Source organism: Eulemur rufifrons, chromosome 15 (genome assembly GCF_041146395.1).
Source record: "Eulemur rufifrons isolate Redbay chromosome 15, OSU_ERuf_1, whole genome shotgun sequence".
NCBI lineage: Eukaryota > Metazoa > Chordata > Mammalia > Primates > Lemuridae > Eulemur > Eulemur rufifrons.
This window is the reverse complement of record NC_090997.1, coordinates 37,862,124-37,881,775: the sequence shown is the minus strand read 5'-3', so window position 1 is coordinate 37,881,775 and position 19,652 is coordinate 37,862,124.

Here is a 19,652-nt window from a genome sequence, read left to right as displayed (position 1 = left end):
AAACTTTAAGCATACATATACTTATACCTAGGTACTCACATTTTATAAAAATAATGTTTGTTCAGAATTAGGGTAAAAATATGTTTTAAAAAGTTGTTCCTTGCTATGGAAGCATTAAATGAAGAATTCTTAGGAAAGAGAATCTTTTTATTGTCTTTTTAATTTCTTTCTCTCAAGTTTGCTGTGATGCATCACACCATATGAATGTCTCTCAGTTAAGAGAGCTTTGTGTCACCAACTTACTTCCTCAGGTGCATTTATTAGGTGTGTGTGGTTGAAAAAAATCAGTCAAATCCATTGGAAATTATATTTTAAGGCATTACTGTAAACAAGGGTTTAAACAAAAATTTTGTAAAAACAGACTTCCATATGAAAATCTGTGCAGCTTTTCATGTTAGACAGACAGTACTAAAAACAATTTCTGTGGCTGAAAAATCAGTCAAATACTTGGGCATTTCTTTTTTTGTAAGGCATAATTATATGCAAAGGTTTAAACAAAAATATTCTGAATTCATGTCTTTCATGAAAATATTAACAGCTTTCAAATATTAAAAAGGAAATATGGGGGACAATTTTTGTAATTAGTAATAGCCCATTAAACTGTTTTGCAGGAAATATTTGAAGGGAAAGTTTCCAGAGCAAAAAGCAGCTTAATTTTTAAAAAATCTGCGTATCTGTGAGGCAGAAAGGACCACATTCTTTAGCTGTGTCATCTTCTTTAAGATAAAGTTGAAAAAGAGGATTTTTGAATTAGCTTTTATTAATATCTTCTTTACCAATTTGCAGGATCATTAATATAAACTCATAGAAATTTCTGAAGCATCTGATTCTTTTCATTCCTCTATTCATAGCAGTTACAATTGTAGGTATGTTACCTTGCAGAGAAAGAACTTTAACATTCATGAAATGCATTTATCAGTTGTAAACCCTATTAAATTGAAAATAGACTATGTTAAATTAGCATCAAATAAGTTAAACAATTGTGGAAAAGGCTATTCCACGTGAAAGGAACATGATGATTAAATCCACATTTTGGAAATGGCAGTTATTAGTTTCAAATAACTGGCAGAATATATAGTACCCCCCTCCAACAAACTGGTTTAAAAATTAACAAAAAGACATTTGACACACAAGAAAGGTTTCATGGAAGAGATAACATTTGATATGTGCCTTGAATAATGAGTAGGAATCAAAAAGTAGGGATGAGGCTATGCAAATGTTGTATTAAAGTTACAGTAAAGTTTGGGGAGGAGGAAGCAGATCAGTATTATGTCAGTGAATCACTTTTGCCAAGGAATACAAGTAATCAGAGTGCAAGGATCAATCCGGCAGCAGGGCTAAGCCAGATCAGTGAAAATAGGAGGTGGAAAAACCTGTTCTCTAATTCAAGAAATTGACCTCTATTTCAAGCGAGAAGAAATAAAGCCTAGAATGAGAATGGAGATAATGGAAGTGAAATGGGAGAGGCTGATGCAGGAATATTGTAGAAAGCCTTGTGTCAGCAACAAGCATGACTGGTTTGGTCACCTCTGTACCTCAGAACCAGTTTAGTGCCTGGATCTTGATAGTGACTGAATATTTATTGAAGAAGTTCATGAATGATTGATGAAATGAATAGGTTTTTATATCTTATTAACTGAATGTAACTAAATAAGAGTATGAATTTAAAATGAGTCAGGCTTCGTCTGACACTAACAGAAATATTAATTTAGGAGAAGGAGCCAGTTTCAGGGGAAAGGGATATGCTCATTTTGGACACAGTGGATTAAAAAAACCCAACAGGATATCTAGGTAGAGATGTCTACCAGACAGCTGAAAATATGAGTTTGACTTTCAGAAAAGAGAATGTTTGTTGAAATAAATGAATGAGCCATCTTCTTAGTAGTGCTAAATTTTTATTGTTTAAATGTATCAGATTCTGTTTTTTTCTTTCTATTGATTAATTATAAAACAAATTTCCTTTTTCCTACTTATTCCACTCTCCTTCTGTTCTACTTATCTACTGCTGCATAACAAACCACCCCAAAACTTAGTGGTTTAAAACATCAATTTATTATGATCATCTCTCAGTATTTTCTGGGAGAACTGGGTTCAGCTCGATGGTCAGTGATCAGAATCTCTCATGCAGCTGTGGTCTGATTATTATAGGGCTACAGTTACATTAAGACTTCTTTATTCACCCATCTGGTTCTTGGGTTGGGATGCTGGAATAGTTGCAGGCTATTTATACATCTGTCTTTCCAATAAGCTTCTCCATGTGACTAGCTTGTTCTTCCTCATAGCATGGAGGCCTCACAGGGGTCAGAATTCTTACATGGTAGCTGGCTTTTCCTAGGGTGAGCACTCCAAGAGAACAAGAGCCACATAGCTTCTTAAGACCTCAGTGAGAAGTAGCAATTATCACTTCCCCCACATTCTGTGGGTCAAAAGTAGGAAGGGACTACCAAAGTTACCTAAGTGGATGGTTTATTCGGAGGTCAACTTGGAAACCAACTACCATATTTTTTTTTTACCTCCTTATTTTTTGTTGTTATGTTTAATTGCGAGAAATTTAAAGAATAATTATAAAGCAAATATCTACTCATGCTAAACCACTTAGATCAAGAAACAATATGGATGACACAGTAGACACTCCCTCCAACCCTACTCCTGCCTTCTGTGTGCCCTTCCTGATTACAATGACTTTCCTCTTCACCAGAGGTCACTACTATCCTGACTTTTGTGATAATAATTTCTTCGCTTCCCTTTATAGATATACTATCTGTGCACACAACCCAAAGCAATACAGTTTAATTTTGCTTGTTTTTGAACTTTATATAAATGAAATTATACTCTATGCATTTTTGAGACTCATTTGACATTATGTTTGCAATCTTAAATGTTATTGCATGTAGACATTGTTCATTTACTTTGCTATATAAATGCCGTTGTATGAATACATCAAGATTTATTTACCCACTCTAGCTTAAATTGACATTGAGTTGTTTCCATTTTAGTTCTATTACACATGATATGGTTATAAATACTCTTGGACATGACTCTTTATGCAGATTTGCAATAGTTTCTCTTTATGCCTAGAAGTGCAATTGACGGCTTCAGGAATAAAAATCGTTAACTTAGATAAGTCAAATTGCTTTTCAAAGTGGCTAAACATGTGCAGGGCACATGAGTTCTCATTACACCACATCCTACCAACACTTTGTATACTTACTGTTGTAATGTTTACTAATACGGCATCAAGTAGTAGTATTTCAAAATCATTTTGATTTGAATTTATCTGATTATTAATGAGTTGTAATAACTTTTCTTGTGTTTATTGAAAAAGATTTCATCTTTTTGAAGAGCCTGTTAAGACCTTTTCCTGCTTTTCTAATTAATTGTCTCTCTTTGTCTTATTGATTTGTAGGAATTTTAATATTTTGTGGATAGTTTCTGTACTTTATGGCTTAGCTTGTCATTCCCTTTTTATAGTATCATTTAATAAACAGTAGTTCTTTGTTTAATGTATTCAAATTTATCAATGTTGTCATTTATCCATTTATTAGAATGACATGATAATATGTTTGTGAAACAGCTCAGTAAAAATGGGAATGCTAATATATTAAAAAACATAAAGGCATTCAAACACTGTTTCAGATTTTAAGAACGTTATATGAAAGCACAACAATTAATGATGAGTTAGCACATGAGAAAAATAGGCCAGAGAGAAAACAGAAGAGGATCAGGGGCTGAAAAGAAAATGGAAATAATGTAGAGAAGGAATAGTCCAAGAGGCTAGGAGAACAATCGAGGTTGCACAGTGCCTCAGAAGAGAAAGAGGAGCATTGCAAGAGTAAGGAATGTTTTTGAGAGCATTAAATGCTACCGAGATTTCAAGGATCATGAGATTTGAACTGCCCACCCTTCTCTTTCCTTTCCTAGTTCTTATTTTTCAGCAAGGTGCTGTTTTCCAGCCCTTCCAACTACATACAAGTGTCAGGTGGTCAATTATTTCCTCTGTGGACTCCCTGGTTCCCTTATCTCTTTTCCTCACGAGTGCTACCCTGTTTTGACAGCCCCCAGCTAAATTGGGATTTCAGTATCAGAACAGCTAGAGACCCTGCCCTAAAGGGAAATGAAGGGGAATTGGATGTGGGTGTTTACAGCGTGCCTTTCATGGGATACTTCTCTTTCCTGGTGGACGGCCTAATGCCTAGTTATCTGACCCATGACCAGGGGGATTCTTCTGGCAGGGAAATTATTTATACAGGCAGACACACTTGTGGCTCTTGTCTGACCCATGACCAGTTTATCCCTTCCTGGCCATTACTCTGGCACTGGGAGACTGACCTTATGTTCTCCCCAGTGTCTCAGGGAAAACCCGGCCTGGGGTAGCCCATAGTTCTTCAGATGGAAGGCACAAGGTCAATATACCACCACAGTAGGAAACAAGGTCAGAGATTTCACTTACAGATCTTGAGGAAGGAGAGCATGAGTCTGGAGGGCAGTCCTCTGTCCCCATGTCACATGAGGCAGGAATGAAGAGTCAGGCAGAGGGGGAGAGAGAGAGAGAGAGAGAGGCAGCCAGCAGTATATATAAAGGGATAGGGTGTGGATAATTTTAAGTTCATGGACAAATGTCTAAAGGGTCTGTTTAAAGGAAGCAGCTGGAAAGCAGGAAGCCCAGTCTTCTAGGCAGGAGAGATGCCTTTAAGTTGCTATCTCTGGCCACCAGCTTGAGCTATTTAGGTGTGCTGTGGAAGTGGAAACTCTGCCAAGAGTGACTGAGCTCTGCTTCTGGTATGAGAAAGTTAAACTCGTATTCAATATAGATGCTGAGGCAACATAAAATTTTAGGAATTTACTGCACACCCCTATTGTGGTGAGAGTCTTAAAATCTATCAGGTGAGCTGTTTACACTGTCCCCACTGTCTACAGATGGGGACACTGACACACACCCTACAAGAGTTGTTCAAAATCATCAAAATAGCCAGACAATTGGGCATTAGGTAAATTTTACTGATGGTTTTAATGCGAGACACCAATCTCCAGTGTTCCTGCTTCAGTCATAACCAGGACTCAGCTACCAGCTTCCATCCTTCAGTTATTCATACCCTGGGGAGATTAAAAGAGAGATCAAAAGTCAAACAGCCCTAAGATTACACTGAGAGATCCTTAAAGTGTCAATATGTTGTAGAGTGGAGTGAAAATAGACTTCAGAATTGGATTTTACTGAATCTCTTGGTATCAGTTTCTTCATTAGGGGATAATATGGTCACACCACCAAACTCTTCAATTTTGCAGATAACTGAAAATTGATACAGAGGACATACTCCCTAAAAATAATGCTGTTAGAGAGTAGATGAATAAACATGCTTTACAATGAGTTTTCTGTGCTGTAGTGGGAGAGATGTCTTAGATGACTAATGGCACATGAAAGACTAATGTTCTTTCACCATAACCTTGAATAACAAGTAAATTTTAATGGAGTTTTTCTTTAGTTGTTATACACACGCACGCAGACACACACACATTTATTTAACCTAGGGAAGGATCACAAGGTAACTATGTTCCTAATAAAATATGTTTTATGGGGAAGTTATATTTTTCTATTGAAATTTTTAATGGAGTTAACTTCTGGGGTTTTATTTAAAAATACTTTAAATATTTTTAAGCTATTACCTAACAACACTATACTCTCTATGTGAAAAGCGTAAGTGTCCATTATTGTACTGCGGAGTAACAGAGTTCTTGATTGTTTTTTAGTTCTGTGGCTTCCTTCAAATAGCAGGCTGTCAAGAACCTTTCTGGTATAATTGCGATTGAGAGTAATGGCACCTCCTACCACATGTTAGTTTGCTGTTTCTTACCTGGTATGTGTTCCGAAAACACTTAAGAAAAACTTCTTTGGAATTTCATCATAAACACGAATCTAGGAATTTCTGAGAGCTTGAACCTAATGGCTAAAAATAAAAGCTAATAATTTCAAGCTCTAATTTTGGGCCAGTGTTTAAAAATGTACATGTCTCATTTTTTAAATTTTTATCTCAATCCTATAAGAGAGAGATAATTATTACCCTTATTTTCCAGATCAGATGAACAAGGAAGCTCAGATAAGCAAGAATCTTAGGTGGAGTCTTCTAATCTTTCTGACTCTTCCCCTCAAAAACTGATAGAGCAACTGTATATGTAAACAAATAAGCAAACACAGAAAAAGCCCATGGACAACATCTACTGAAAAACAAGGTAACAAGATATCTCATGAACCCCAAAATATAAGTGTGAGTGAGCCAACTAGATCTATATGATATCAGTGACTGTGTATTAGAATGCAGAAAAAAAGTGAGACACAAAAAAAGAAAGTTAGACCCACCACCAGAAAGTTAGGTCGGCAATCTAAGAACAGAGTTGGAAACTGGGAAGAGATTTTGCAGACTCTTAATTCTCAAATGAGGGGAAAGAGACTGCAGGAGGATTGAATGATGTTGGCAGGTCTGGGCTCTGTGAACTCTCCACACTAACCAACTGGAGCTCCTTCCAATTCAATGTCCTGTACTGAAGAGAAACTAATGGGAGGGGAATTCAAACTGCATTTGTTAACTTGATTTATGTATCCAAAATAGTTAGGCATGAAGTCTGTGCACTCCCATTTGGATTATGACCCTGGGCCTTGGAAATGTTAGCAGTGGGCCTCATTCTGAAATTAGGCACGTAGCCACTCTCTACCTCTGAGCTCCAGGGGCCATGGCAGTGGTTTCAGGAAATTGCAGTGCAGCTGCTCCTCCAGACAAACATGGTCTGTGAAGCCCAGACTAGAAAATTAATTCTGCTTAGTTGATCTGAGTTTGACAACATGGACTAATGTCAATTTCCTTAGACATTTAAGTCCTATTTTAGTGGCTTTTTCCCCCCAAAAAAGTGGGAAAGAAACTTCTCTAAGAGAAGTTTATAATTTGTCTCTCTCATATTTTTAAAAGGCTTAAAATATGCTCAGAAAAATAAAGAATGTAATGCAATGATATGGCCATAATGTGAAGAATTTTCTTCGTGTAGTTTCGCATCAGGTGCCATCAAGTGGACCTCACATCATGAGGAATGTGATTCTTGGCCTTTCTTTACTTTTTTCTTTCTTTCTGTCTTTATTTATTTTTTGTACATATCCACTGCTGGATTTTCGAATCTTCCCATTTGTAAATCAAATTCATTTTTGAACCGTTGTTGTGATGGAGATTTTATAACATTTATTTTTCCAATGAGAACTCAGTTGTTCAGTAAGGAGAAAAAAGGATGCTAGTATGGAATTTTTAAGATGTCACAGTTTTAATAAAAAATACATGACAGAAAAAAATTGGCAATCATCTAGCAGGTAAGTGCCATGGCTAGGAGCTGGTGTTACTGAACTTCTGGACTCTGGCCAAGTCTTCCAAACTGTGTGATTCTGACACATGGCAGCTTTTCTCACATATCTGACTTCAAAGATTTGTCCTGGAGGGTAGAACTTCCAGGAGACTCTAATAGTTTCCTGGAGCTGTCGTGACAAATTACCATGAACTTCATGGATGAAAACAACAAAAATTTATTCTCTCATAGTTCCAGAGCCAGAAGTTTGAAATCAAGGTGTCAACAAGGTTAAACTCCCTCCAAAGATTTTAAGGGAAAATTTTTCTTTGCTTCTTCCAGCCACTTGTGTCTGCAGTCATTCCTTGGCTTATGGTAGCATCACCCCAATCTCTTCCTCCCTCTGCACATGGCCTTTTCCTCTGTGCTTGTCTCCATGCCCTCTCTTCTTCTTATAAGGATACCTGTTGTTCAATAAGGGCCTACCCTAATCCAGTAAGATCTCATCTTGAGATCTTTAGTTTAAAGACATCTGCAAAGACCTTTTTTCAAATAAAGTCACATTCATAGATTCCTACAATTTGGACTTACATTTTTGGAGCCTCATTCAATCTACTAGGGAGATTGATCTATGGATAGTAGGAAAGAACTTTTCACATTGTACTTGAAAAGTTATCAGTGGGAAAGATTATACTACACCCTTTTAATACCATAATTAAAAATACAAAAACTTATCAACTTATGATAGTCAATGAAAGGAGACATTTACATCTTGAGTTAATTTCCAGTCACAGAAAAAGTAAATACAATTTTATTAGCATTAAACAGATTTTGTTTTGAAGGAAATTGCGACTTCACTATTGAGCCTCTCAGAATTGTGGATTATACAACAAAATCAAGTTCATGTATCAGGATATTAAAGGGATAATCTTGTACCCTAAAAATAAAATCAAAGTCAGAAAATGTCAGAGGAACCTTTACAAAATAATTTAGTTCAATCCTTTCATACTGGGCTATAGCTATCATATTATTATCATTCATAAAATTTGTTACATTGTTCTTGTTTGGGTTCAATCAGTTGTGTTTTTTGTGAGATCAGTGACCTGTGAATATGAAATACAACTAGAGAAATCTAAAACAACTGGAATTTTTCTATAATATAAAGATAAAAAAGTATACTTCAATATGAGGGTTCTTGTTTGTATTCCCCAAATTTTAAATAAAAGAGTAACAGAAAGTAGAAAATCACTGTTAAGTTACTTATGCCTTTAAGAAAGAATGTAGACTTCAGGTGAGAGGGAGGTGTAGAGAGGGAACGGGACTGGGGGAGGGGAGAGAGAGAGGGAGAGAGAGGAGAATGCTGCTTCTCCTGGTGTCTAGAAGAAAATACTTACATTTTCTCTCACCTAGGAAGAAGAATTAACTAAAAGGGAAGAGGGCAGCAAATACTAGCACACAACATTGGTAAGCCTAATTCCATGAGTCTGATTAAGTCTTTAAGCTCTCTTTGGTTCTGTTTCTCCATCAAAAATTTAAAACCCATATAATCAAAATCTTATCCTACCTCATAGAAATTTTTGCATGTAAAATCTATGAAATAGTCTTTGGGAAAGAGAATATTAGAAACATTGAGATCTTTCTCAAAGATGTTTTTTAAAATGTCTAATAGTCTAATTTATCAAAGACAGTGATACTAAACAAACATTCCATCTGTCCCCCCATATTTTCCAGTCCCTTTGCAATGAGAAGGGAGCATGTGACAAGCTCTGGCCAATGTAATGTTAGCTGCAGCAGGAAGTGTTATTTTCTACTTGAGGCAGGGAAAAGCACCTCATGATTCCCTGGTTCTGCTCTTGCCCCTAAAGTTGAGAGTGAAGGTCACATGTTGTTAATAGCAACTCTACAAGTTTGAAACTGCTTGAATTGCTAGGGCATCATGTTCAATTCAGCACTCTGGAGAGTTCCATAGCCTATAGTGGACTTTGCATGAATAAAAAATAAACTTTATATTTTAAGTCACTGAAATTTGGGGATGGAGTATCACCACAATATATACCTATCCTAAAATGTATAATATATCTTAGTTGTTTGAGATTAGCTGAAGTAAAACTTTTCTAGATTTTATATATAAAACAAAATTAAATTCTACAAAGTGGGCAGGAATTAAATTTGCTTTTAAAAATTGCATTCTTGTAGGTTAGGCCAAGATGGCTGACTACAAGTAGCCTGCACAACACTGCTCTCATGGAGAGGATTGAAAGTTGTGAATAGATATCCACCTTTGGATCAATCCTTTGAGCGAGAGCACTGGAAATTCATGGAGAGCAGGCAGAAGTGGAGTGAAGAAGACAGAAGTGGGATGACCTGCTTAGCAGGATTGGAAGTAATTACGGAAGGTGCCCACACATGGGAAGGGACAAAGGAGAGACTCCTGGGCTCCATACTTCCCCTGAGGATACTGCAACCAGAGAGGCAGGAGGGCTCCTCCACCACAGCAGGCCTCTAGACTGATACACAGAACTGACTGGAGACTGTGCAGCTATGTTGCTCCTGAGAGAAGGGACAGCTGCCTTGCAAGATCTGGGTGCTACCACTGGAACCATTGTAACATCCCAACCCTAGAATGCTACTTTTTCCCAGGGGTCAGGTCTAAGACTGATGCCTCTGGTTGAACATTCCAGATGGGGAGGGAGGACGGAATCTCAGCACTTGCAAGTGCCTCATGGGCAAGTGACATGCACCCCCATTGCTGCTGCTGCCACTGGGGGCCTGGGAAGAACAGGAGATCATGGGCCTGGTGCCCACTGCTGTGCCTTGTACTATCCTCTATCCCACTCAACTGCACTTCCTGTGGGACCCAGGTGTAGCACATGCCCAGAGTTCTCAGTGCCTGCTACCCACTATTGGGGCAGCTGGGCCACTACCACTGCCACTGCCTGGGAAGCCCCAAGGAGGACAATATCCAGTTCAGCTGTCACCTGTCACCTTTGCATATGAGTGGAATTCATGCTGTTCATGTATGCCACCCATGCAGGTGCTCTGGGCTCCACACCCTGCTCATCCTCTGACCCACCCACCCATCCTGCCCCGCAGCTGTCCCAGCCTGCACATGTGAGCATGACACCCTACGGACCTGCTTCATCCCACACAAGCACCCTCATCTATGGGTCCATCTTTGCCCTTCACATTAGCTGTGACCTGATGACCCACTCTGCACCCAACACCTGCTCCATCCCATAAGCCTGCTACACCCTGAACATGCATCACATCCTGCATGCCCCTTGCCCCACCCATGCACCTAGCACTTTAGCCACCCAGACCTACACACATGCACATGGCATCCAGTGGACTTCCTACATCTTGTGTGCATGCCCCATCCTGCTGGCCAGCCCCACCTTGCTTGTGCATCTTGAACCAGTCTCAGATCTGATCCCTGTCACAGTGGCCCAGAGACAACCACAGAGGAACAGGGGAAATGGATTGGGGGAAAATATTTGTGACTTGTACATCTGATAAGGGGTTAATATACAAGATATATAAAAAAAGCTCACAAAGCTTAATAGCCAAAATTATTAATAATAATAACCTAAATAAAAAATTGGCAAAGGACTTGAATAGACACTTCTCAAAAGAAGGCATAAAATGGCCAACAGGTATATGAAAAGATGTTCAGCATCACTAATCATCAGGGAAATGCATATTGAACCTGCAAAGAGTACACCTCACACCTGTTAGAATGGCTAGCATCAAAAAAGATAAGAGATAATATATGTCAGTGAAGGTGTGGAGAAAAGGGAACCCTTTTATAATGTTGGTGGGAATGTAAACTTTTGCAGCCATTATACGAAGCAGTAAGTAGATTTCTCAAAGAATTAAAAATAAAACTACCATATAACCCAGAAATCTTTCTTCTGGGCATATACCCAAAGGAAATGAAATCAGCACCTCATAGAGATATTTTTTTCATACTCATTGCAGTATCCTTCACAATAGCCAAGATATGGAAACAAACTAAATGTCCATGGAAAGATGAATGGATGAAGAAAATGTGGTATATACATACAATGAAATATTATTCAGCCTTAAAAATAGAGAAAACATGCATAACCCTGGGAGAAGATTATGCTAAATGAAATAAACCAGGCACAGAAATAAAAATACTGCATGATCTCACTTACATGTGGAATTCTAAAATGAAAAAAAAAGTTGGATACATAGAAACAGAGTAGAACAGTGGTTATCAGGGGCAGGGAATGGGGAGATGTAGGTCAAAGGCTACAAAGTTGCAGTTATATAGGACGAATAAGTCTAGAGATCTAATGTACCACATAAAGACTATAGTTAATACTGTGTTGCATACTGGAAATTTGCTAAGAGAGTAGATTTTAGGTGCTCTTATCAAAAAAATTAAGAAATGGAACTATGTGAAGATGATGTATATGTTAATTTGCTTGACTGTAGCAACCATTTCACTATGCATATCAAAATATCATGTACACCCAAAACACATACAATAGTAATAATAAAAATCTGTGTTTTAGGAGGAGGTGGATGACTGGCCTGCAATTGACTGTATCTATGGATTGACCCCTTTTGCAGGAGAATTAAGACAATATGGTACTAAAATGAGAAATTAGCTCTTAATTAAACTCATGGGATGATAATTAGTGTCAATAGCGGTGGTGTGTTCTTCATTATAAACAGGCAGCTGCACATTAATTTATTTTCATTGTCCAGTGCTGTTCTTGCAGAAAGAGGGAAAATAACCTGGGAGAATTAGTAACCACTCTGACTTTGCCTAAGTAAATTCAGCAAGTTAGTTTTATTGTTTAATTTTAATTGAGGTTTAGACTACTGAGAGTGATTTTGATGGCCAAGGGGAAAAATTTTTCATGCAGACTATTTAACATAAGAATAAAATCTGGATGAACTTGGGGGACATTATGTTAAGTGAAATAAGACAGACACAGAAAAACTAATTACCACATGATGTTACTTATATGTGGCATCTAAAAAAAGGTGATAGAAGAATAGAGTGGGTGCCAGAGGTAGAACAGTTAATACCAGAGGCTGAGGAGGGGGTGAGAGAGGGCAGAATAGAAGGAGGTTGGCCAATGGGTTTGAAGTTACAATTAGATAGGCAGAGTACATACATTTGGCATTCTATTGCACAGTAGGGTAACTATGAATAACAGTAAGGTATTGTATATTATGAAATAGCTAGAAGAAAGTTTTAGAGTGTTCTCAACACAAAGATATGATAAATGCATGAGGTGATGGATATGCTAACCATGATTTGATCATTATATGATATCTACATGTATTTATTTATTTATTTTTATTTTATTTATTTATTTTTTTTGAGACAGAGTGTCGCTTTGTTGCCCGGGCTAGAGTGAGTGCCGTGGCATCAGTCTAGCTCACAGCAACCTCAAACTCCTGGGCTTAAGCGATCCTACTGCCTCAGCCTCCTGAGTAGCTGGGACTACAGGCATGCGCCACCATGCCCGGCTCATTTTTTGTATATATATATTTTAGTTGGCCATATAATTTCTTTCTATTTTTAGTAGAGACGGGGTCTCGCTCTTGCTCAGGCTGGTCTCGAACTCCTGACCTCGAGCGATCCACCCGCCTCGGCCTCCCAGAGTGCTAGGATTACAGGCGTGAGTCACCGCGCCCGGCCAATATCTACATGTATTTAAACATCAAATTGTATCACATACATATGTACAATTGCAATGTATAAGTATTTTTCAAAAACAAATAAATTCTATAGGCTCTACTCTCCTGCTATCTCCATCTCTAAATTATCCCTGCCTGCTCCCAATCCCACCCTATACACAAAGTACTGATAGGGCCAGTTGACTGTTACCTCAGCTTCCTTTTCCCCCTAAGCCTTCCTTCCTTGGGAAATGAAAGATGGTCATAAGTCACTGAGAAACTGGCAAAATGCCATTTATAGCAGCATGTATTTGGCAACAGGACCTACTCCTGTTATTAAAAAGGGAATTCTTAGTATATACAAGTAAAAAATATCAATCCTTTGATTTTTTTTTTTTTTTTTACAGGGGAATGAATTTCACTCCCTTTTAACAGGCTCTATATGAATACTCCTTGAAAGGAAAATCATAGCACCTTTAATAAAAGTCCTTCCTTTTAGTTTCCTTTCCAAACTGCATCTGTTTCTTTTCCCACATCCTGTGGATCCCAGTTTATTAAAAGGATTCTATCTACAAAGAAGAAGGGAATTATTATCCGTGTTTCTGGGAGGAAATGTCTTTGTCTAATAACTTGCCGCTAATTTAACTTGATTCTATACTTCAACTTGAGTCTGCTTGAATTGATAATAATAATGAAGTAAAAAGACCTTTCTACATTCCCCCAAAAAAGCATTCTAGTTAAGTTCTTTAAAGGGTGAATAGAATTATAGGTGCAATGTGTTTTTAATGCATAAAACATTTTATATGTAACAAGGCATTTTACATGTATCTATCTATCCAGATGTGTGTGATAGTAATTATTATAATAGTTAGCTATTAAAAATTTCCTAGAAGAAAAGTAGTAACCAACAAATGATTTTGGAAATATGGTAACACATAACATTAATATAAAAATAGAAAAACTACACCCTGTATCATGAGTCAGTAAATACGGTAAAAGGGCATGCAAACTGACCTCCCTGCAAGTAGTTGGCTCTTGCAGAAGGTAGGGGGGCACAAGGTATACTAAAAGGCTATAGCAACCAAAATAGCATGGTACTGGCACAAGAACAGAGACATAGACCAATGGAACAGGACTGAGAACCCAGATATAAAACCAACCTCATATAGCTATCTGATCTTTGACAAAGCAGACAAAAACATACACTGGGGATATGAGTTCCTATTCAATAAATGGTGCTGGGAAAATTGGATAGCCAGATGTAGAAGACTGAAATAGGATCCCTACCTCTCACCTTTCACAAAAATCAACTCTCCATAGATAATAGACTTAAACCTAAGCCATGAAACCATGAGAATTCTAAAAGAAAATGTTAGAAAAAGTCTTATAGACATTGGCCTAGGGAAAGAATTTATGAAGAAGATCCCAAAAGCATTCACAGCATCAACAAAATAAACGGGACATGATCAAATTAAAAAGCTTCTGTACAGCCAAAAAACTATCATTAGAGCAAATAGACAACCTACAGAATGGGAGAAAATATTTGCATGCTATGTATCTGATAAAAGGCTGAAAACTAGAATCTATATAGAACTCAGGAAAATCAGCAAGAAAAAATCAAACAAACCTATTAAAAAGTGGGCAAAGGACATGAACAGAAACTTTTCAGAAGATAGGCTAATGGCCAAGAAACATATGAAAAAATGTCCAACATCTCTAATCATCAGGGAAATGCAAATCAAAACCACAAGATATTGCTTAAGTCCAGTGGGAATGGCTTTTATCAAAAGGTCCCAAAATGACAAATGTTGGCATGGATATGGAGAGATAGGAACACTCATACACTGCTGGTAGGACTGCAAACTAGTACAACGTCTATGGAAAGTAATGTGGAGATACTTCAAAGAACTAAAAGTAGAACTACCATTTGATCCAGCAATCCCGTTATTGGACATCTACCCTAAAGAACAAAAGGCATTCTGTAATAAAGATATCTGCACTTGAATGTTTACAGTAGCACAATTCACAATTACAAAGATGTAGAAACAACCCAAATATCCATCAATACATAAGTGTATTAACAAAATGTGGTATATGTATACGATGGAGCACTACTTGGCCACAAAAACCAATGGTGAACTAACACCTCTTGTATTATCCTGGATGGAGCTGGAGCTCATTCTCCAAAGTGAAGTATCACAGGGTACTTTGGAAAAACAAACACCACATATACTCACCATCAAAATTGGTACTAATTGATCAACACTTACGTGAACATATAATAGTAACATTGATCAGGTGTCAGGCAGGTGGGGGGGGGAGGAGGGGATGGGTATATTCATACCTAATGGTTGAGGTGTGCACCATCTGGGGGATGCTCACATGTGTAGCTCTGACTCGGGCTGTGCAAAGGCAATATATGTAATCTAAACGTTTATATTCCCATAATATACTGAAATAAAAAAAAGAAAAAAATAGAATAATGAGCTAATATTGTTTGGACTGATATAAATCAACTAGAATTTTAGGTGCTTTATATGCATTGTCTCATGCAAACTTCAAAGTAATGAAATTAGTGGGTACTCGTAGTAAGTATTAAGCATCACAGGTGAGAGAAATAAGGCATAGTGAGGTTAATTATTTAGAATGGGACTTAATAAATACTTATATTTTTGGTTGAATGAATTAACTATCAATCAGAGATTTAATTAGATATTCATTTATTTATTGACTGATTAAATTTAATTTTTTAATTTCAGCATATTATGGAGGTAAAAATGTTTAGGCTACGTATATTGCCTTTGCCCCACCTGAGTCAGAGCTTCAGGTGTGTCCATCCCCCAGACACTGCACATTGCACCCATTAAGTGTGAATATACCCATTCCCCCCTCCCCCTTCTCACCTGCCTGATACCCAATGAATGTTATTACTATATGTGCACTTAAGTGTTGGTCAGTTAAGTCAGTTAATACTAATTTGATGGTAAGTACATGTGTTGCTTGTTTTTCCATTCTTGTGATACTTCACTTAATACAATGGTTACCGCTCTATCCAGGATAATACAATAATACCATTGTTTTTTGTGGCTGAGTAGAACTCCATGGTACCTATATACCACATTTTATTAATCCACTCATGGATTGATGGGCACCACATCTTTGCAATTGTGAATTGTGCTGCTATAAACATTCTAGTGCAGATGTCTTTTTTATAGAATGTCTTTTGTTCCTTTGGGTAGATGTCCAGTAATGGGATTCCTGGATCAAATGGTAGTTCTACTTATAGCTCTTTGAGGTATCTCGATATTACTTTCCACAGAGGTTGTACTAGTCTGTAGTCCCACCAGCAGTGTATGAGTGTTCCTCTCTCTCCACATCCACGCCCAAATTTATTTATTGTTTTGGAACTCTTTGATAAAGGCCATTCTCACTGGATATAAGTGATATCTCATTGTGGTTTTGATTTACATTTCCCTGATGATTAGAGATGTAGATATGTATTTAACATATGATATAAATACATAATAAATATATAAAAATTTAATATGATATAAACATATGTTAATATATAATATATAACTATATAAATAATATAAAATGCCAATATATTTAATATATTATAAAATATAAATAAATATTTATATGTAAATATATACACACAAAATTAAATAATATATTATATAATAAAACACACATGCACACTAAGAAGAGAGCAGAGAAAGAGAGAGAAAGAATTTTCATCTCCATGGATTTTCTTGCATTTCTGCACATCTTGTGAGTAAGACCCTGTTTGTCCTCTTTTCTTTTCAACTATTTTCATTTCAAGGATGTTTGCATAATAAATATATTGGAACACAGAAATAGTATCTTTGTCTAGAAAAAAGAGAGGCTTGCTTATAGCCTTGGAAGATAGAGATAGTGTTACCCTGCACAGAGAAGGGCTGGCATGCTAGCCATTCATTACAATACATTCAAGTTTTCTAAGTTCAGGGTTCATTTCTGCAATGCAATCCATTGTGTGTGCCAGTGTTATCTGATTCTCTTCACATCTCTGTGGAAATTAGTTTTGAGGAAGAAGAGTGATAAATGCTGGTTCTCTGGCTTCTGCTATTGGTGTCAGTAGTAAGTTGCTTTGTTTCTGACCGAGGTGTCTGGGTCTTTTGCCAGCATCCAAGAAACTGTGCCAAATTAATTTGCTAGCATATAAATAAGGTAAAATCTCAGATGCTTCGTAGGATCTTTTCTTGCATTGTGATAAACAGATGTTTAGTTTACCTTTTCTTGTGGTCTTTCTCAAAGTTTAAAAAGTAGCAAAATTTACCTGACCCTTTTGTCTCGCTCTCTCTCTTCCCCCCCACCCATCTAAATAGTGGAATGGGGAAATGGTGGGGAACATGAAAGAGGAATATAACAAACAAAGGGCTCAAGAAATAACAATTTGGTCCAACAGACACACAAGTATAGACCTTGTGACTGCGTATTGGCCGTCTTACTCTGTATCTCATACCAACAAGATCCGTCTTCCTGTGAAAAGTCAATCTATCTCACATTCTTTTTCTACTAGCAGCGTGAATATTTCCACCATAAAGCATAAGCTGATAGTGTGGCTATAATTTGGTGACAGAAAAACAACACTTTAAAAGAGCTATTCTGTTGAAAGATAGCAGTTTCCTTAAACCAGGTAATAAATGCCAGCTCACTTTTGGTGGCAAGTGAAACAGATCCTCTTCTTAAACCATTCCTATTATAAGCCAAGATATGTTAGAAAATGATACTACTAACAGCAATTGTACTTTTTATTAATAGGTTTATACCTATAAGGACAAACACATTCTATGATTATGTAAGTATTATTTTACTAGCACTGAAACATCACTAGGATTTTTGAGGGTGATATTAATATTTAAAGTTAATGCTAAATATACATAGATCTATTTAGCTGCAAGAAACAAATATTTAGGAAAATTCTCTAGTAACTCTCATATTTTTAAATTTATAACCAAGACAATTTGTTCATTTTTGAATTTGTTTGTATAAGTTGATTTAACTGTTTTAATTAAGGCCAGTGCTCAAGTTTTCCCTACTCTTTGCACACCCAGATTATTCTTTGATTTGTGAAACAGCCTCTTTTTTTCTGGAGCCTTGGATCAAAAGTATCTTTTCTATGTTAGGTAGGGTAATGCTTGTTGTTTTAATAAACCAAATCCCAAATTTCAGCACCCTGACAGTCAATGTTTATTTTTCACTGACACAAAGTCCTCTTCAGGTGCTCTTGGCTGGTGAGGTATTGGGTTCTACTTTATACAGTCATTCAGGGACCCAGGATGATGGAGGTTGTGCCATTGTCAACACGTATTTTCCAGGGTCACTCTGGGTTGATATTCAGCTGTTAGACAGGGAGAAAGTACAAAAGCATTCCCACTTGGAAATCACCGTTGTCCAAAAGTGACCCATATTACTTCTGCTTATATTTCATTCATAAGAACCAGTCACAAGGCCCAACTGAGACACAGGAGTGGTTAGCAAATATAGTCCATGGCTGGTCAGTCACTTCTTAGAAATAACTTCCAACTATTGAAGGGGATCCTGAATATTTGATTGGCAACTAGCTGTCCCTGCCTCATTTCCTGCTGTTAGAAATTATTCTCCAAGTTGCCTTTTTAGGTATATCAAAATTTTAATAATACATTTTATTCTTATAAAATATTGTGAATGAGCCTGAAAACCCTTCTGTAGCTATGGGGAACACTGATTCATTATACTACAAGAAAAGTAGTGTAAAGTAAGTGTAGTCACTATGGAGTACTCTACACAAGATATTAAGATATATGATATCTTCATATGATATCTGAATGCCCTGAATTTACCCTGTGACTACTTCTGAGTCTCTATATTGTAGGCTCCAATAAATTAGAGTGCTAGGGGCTATAATTAACAGTAATAATGGATTGGTTGTTTGGAAGTATTTTTATTCATCTCTTTTCTTGACATTCAACAAAAACTATCAAAAACATGAGGAGTATCAAATCACAAGAGAAAAGAAAAAATATTTCAGGTAGCCATTGCCATATGCAAACTAGTACAATAGTAATAGTTTCTGTTATTTGAAGTCAGATACTGGATACTGGTGCTTTATGTATTATTAATATTATCCCACTGGATCTTCAACCAATCCCTGGAAGTTCACCTTATCATCACATATTACCCCCTGCAGCTAAGTAACTGAATAAACAAGTGACAGAGTTGGAATTCATGTTGCGGAATGTCTTATCCCAGGCCATTCCCTTTCTCCATGCTCATACTTTGTTTTCATGAATTTTAGAAAAGGATATGTGGCTAAATAAATATGTGGTACTATTAGTGGATGTATTAGGGTTCTCCAGGGAGACAGAATCAATAGGAAATCTAGATATATAATAGATATTGATATATGAGAGGAGATTTATTACGGGGATTAGCTTACACAGGTATGGAGGCTGAGAAGTCTTGAGATGGGCTGTCTGTAAGCTGGAGATCCTGGGATGCTGGTAGCTGTCTCAGTTCAAGTCTGAAGGCTTCAGAACCAGGGAAGCTGATGGTGTAACTCTCAGTCTGAGGCCAAAGGCCTGAGAAACCAGGAGCTGCTGGTCTTAGGTCTGGAGTCCAAAGGTCAGGGAGCCTGGAATTTTTGTCCA